General features: G+C 43.5%; 1 non-coding gene across 1 annotated transcript; it reads right to left on the bottom strand.

Moving 5' to 3' along the window:
- Positions 1–543: 543 nt before the first annotated feature.
- trnat-agu (transfer RNA threonine (anticodon AGU)) lies at positions 544–617 on the bottom strand. The gene has a single exon. It is a non-coding gene; the product is annotated as a tRNA-Thr (tRNA).
- Between the last annotated feature and the right edge of the window lie 3,214 nt (positions 618–3,831).

Below are 3,831 nucleotides of genomic sequence, written 5' to 3' on the forward strand. Positions count from 1 at the left end.
GTTTTTCCTGTGGTTGCTGTTACAAAGTTGATCGTGCTTTCACATTCTGTTAACAGTATTCACTGGCTGAGCTTTATCAGTTGGTTCGAAAAGGAATCTCTGCTTCGGTTCCAGAAAAGTCATCTGTAGTGTGTTTTTTTCCGTGCCCATGGCAGTCTTTTAAAACTGGTAGTAATGGCGGCGAAGTTAATTTTTTATCCTCTTTAAAAGAATAAGGACTTGCTCGCTGGGGCAAGCTCCATTTACCACTGTTTCAGCTAACCGCCAAACTCGCGAACTGATTACACTGCAGAGCCACAGCCGCCTCGCTTTTCTCCATTCTCTGGGTCAGGGTGAAAAAAAAACTTTGCTGGTATTAGCTGGCCTGCTGGGAGTACCTCTTCTTCACTGATAAGCAAGATTTGTGTTTCATCTTTCGCAAGCCGTATAGATTTCTTTCAAAACAAGTTGTTCCAGAAAGGAAACGAACACTTGCATTCACCTGAATTAAAAGGGATGGGATTTGCCCCTAAGGATGAATTCTGTACAGTAAGACAGGAAGAAAGGCACCGCTGGGAATCGGACCCAGGATCTCCTGTTTACTAGACAGGCGCTTTAGCCAACTAAGCCACGGCGCCGGCAAAGTGCCGTCCTTTGACAGCCACTTGGACACGTCTCAACTGCTCTGAGACATCTGCGTTCGGTGTGCACCGAGCTTGCTCGCCTTGCAAGTTGCCTCATTTACATGCGATAGCTCCACCACTAAGAGAAAGGATGTGAAATCTTTATCTGGCACTTTTCATGTCAGAGGATCTCAATCTGCTTTCCGTGTACAAGAGGATGTCCAACTCATGTAGCTAAAGATGTAGACAACAGTGCTCCACTGAAATCTTGATCTCACAACCCTCGGCATGACTCCGCTGTGTTCTGCTTTAGACAAAGGGGGGAAACGACTTCTTTCATCACACATTTTGCACTGTTTACGGTGTTTACAGTGCTCTTTCTTAAATGAGAACCAGGAATCGGCACCATATGAGGTGAGACTAGATGATATTGGAACAAGTAGCCTCGCCATTCCATGCGTGACGTGAGCAAAGTGTAATTCCTGTCTTTATAGTGTGCTTGTTAGAGACTTAGCTGGCACCCAGAGCGCTTTAAATCCAGGAGTCAGCAGCCCAAGACAAGAGAGCTTCCTTCGTCTATGTTTTTTGCGTGGAGGGGGGAAACCATGCGTGTGCTGCAAACGATCTTAGTATCGAAGTGCCGTCCCACAAAACCGATCCGAACAATCTGCTTTACAGAGGAGCACTGCCAGAGCTTATCGTTGGCAAACTGAAGACCAGGCCGACCTCTTCTGTGACTCTTGAACACTGAATCTCAAGGTTGTGAATTCAAGCTCCACGCTGGCGGAAATTCCATAGGTAATGATCACATTTTCTTGCATGCTAATCAAAAGAAATATTAAGAAACTTTTCCCGATACCAATTTTTTACAAAAGTAAAGGCACACGGCACATGTGTGCCACATCACGTCCGAGTTTAGTGACAACTACCTCAGAGATTGTAAGCTGGGTAGTTTCAGATCAGATCACTTTTTTTATCAAAGGTTCAAGCAAACCCGAATACTTTTGCAAGAGACATTTCAGAATCCCAGTCAAATCCAGTACGATTGCTGGATCCTTCGTATTCGACTGAACTATAGCACAGATCTGCAGTCCACCACTAGAATACTGTGGGTGTGTTGTATAAGCCATACCGCCCAAAATAGTTCTAAAACAGGAGATGCATCCTCGTTTAGGAATGTGGTATAAAGTGAAATGTTCAAATGTTGGACTCTTCCCAGACCAGTTCAAAATAGACGTAAAGGGGTATTTACACACTCTTTCGAAATGTAAGAACAAGCTGTGCAGACCTTATCTTTATTTACCTTGTGTAATCATTTTTCATAAAGTGTAATAGTATTATAGCATGTGCCCCTGCCAATGTTATTGATATGTTATATGTGCTCTTGTTTGTATTGTATGTAGTTTTGTTGTTTTCAACTGACATCAAATGAAAGGGAATGAATTGCTTTTTCACAGTCTTTTCGAGAAACTCAGTTTTAATGCCCTCCATTTTAATGTTGGTTGTGCTTGCGTGCTGCTTCTGTCTGTGAAACTTGAATGTTCTGCTTCTTCACACCGAATTGTTGGCAGGGGTTGAGCTTGTTATATAATAATAATAATAATAAAGTTATTCATTATTATTATTATTATTTTAGATAGCACCTTTAAAGGTGGCTTCTCAAAGCGCTTTACAGGATGACAACAACAATAAATAAGAAGAATACACAAGATAAAACACAATTAGAATATATAGAGGAGACAGTGGATGGTGGTACTAAGAAAAGCAGAGGGGTGAAGAATGGAACCAGTTAAGTAAAGCCTTTTCTGAAGAAGAGGGTTTTGAGTCTGGATTTGAAGGAGTTTAGAGAATTTGACTCACTGATATCCTTGGGGAGAGAGGTCTAGAGCTTGGTGACATAACAGGAGAAGGCCCTGTTACCCATACAATGTAGACGTGGTTGGGGGACAGTAAGGACAGCAGAATTAGAAGAGCGAAGGTTGTGAGGTGGGGAGTAGGGTGATAAAAGTTCAGACAGGCACTAAGGTGCCAAGCCATGCAGAGCCTTATAGGTGAGCATGAGGATTTTAAAGTCTACACGGAATTTGACCGGTAGCCAGTGCAAGGACTCCAGGATAGGAGTAATGTGAACACTTGCACTAGACCTGGTCAGGACCACTCAGACATCCTGACAAGTGAAAACAAATGGTGTGCCGAATGCACCAGTAGTTCACGAAACTACGTTTCTTCCCTGAACTGCTTTGCTTGTGAAGTGCCAAGCTGCCTTGAATGGATCGCAGAAATCAAATATATGGATGGATTCGGAGTGTGCTTTCCAACTTTTGTGCAACATTTTCCTTTGATAGGGCGCAGTTGTCTTCACAATGTGGATTAAAGTGAAAGGAGTAACGTCAGTATAAAACGGCTTTCCTTCTCGATGCATCTGTAACGCTGCTCTGTAGAGGTGAAAAGGATCCGATGCAGATGCAGGAGTCGTAGGTAGGTAAGTAAGCGTACAGAGCAAAACCAGGAGCTGAGTCGTAGTCCGAAGGCGAAGGTAGGTCGAGATCCGGTAAAGGCACTGGTGGCGAACAATCCAAAATGTGAGACGGAATCGTGGTCGAAAAGAGAGCTGCAGGGTCAAATCCGAAATAGGCACAGATAGCAAACAATCCAAGGGGCGAGACGAGATCCGAAGGCAAAAGGTGAAAACAGATTTCCAGGAAGGCAAAAGGGTAAGAAACGCTAGGCAGAGCAACTAAGAAGTGAACTCAATACCGAGCAACGGGAAGTAGATTAGAATGGTATAAATAACCCGGCGAGCCGCACGGTAGAGCAATTGCAGGTGTGTTAACTCGTGCAGCGGCGCTTGTCAATAGTAATCCGCTGCTGGTACTGATTAGCTCGCTTACGTGTTGATCTCTGCTGGCTGGTGGTCGTGACAGCACCATGGTTGTTTTCAATATTTCTAATGATTTTGGTTTCAAGATCTCAATTTAGTGTGAAACATAAAAGCCAGCTGGATAAATCTCTTACACATCATTTATAATGGCCTTTCAACTAATAGCCCGTGCAGGGATCAAACCCCAGCTGTTGTTATGAGCTGTGTTACGCTCTGCAACATTCAGATTAGAAATTTACCTCTGCTTCTTCATTATATACACAGTGAGCAATATTTGCAAACCTATTGCCCCCCGTGGACTCTGTATTTGATTGTGGTACAGGACCAGTCTTGGAGAAATGAAGTGAG

The sequence above is a fragment of the Atractosteus spatula genome, chromosome 10 (genome assembly GCF_055471065.1).
Source record: "Atractosteus spatula isolate fAtrSpa1 chromosome 10, fAtrSpa1.hap1, whole genome shotgun sequence".
In the NCBI taxonomy this organism is placed as follows: domain Eukaryota; kingdom Metazoa; phylum Chordata; class Actinopteri; order Semionotiformes; family Lepisosteidae; genus Atractosteus; species Atractosteus spatula.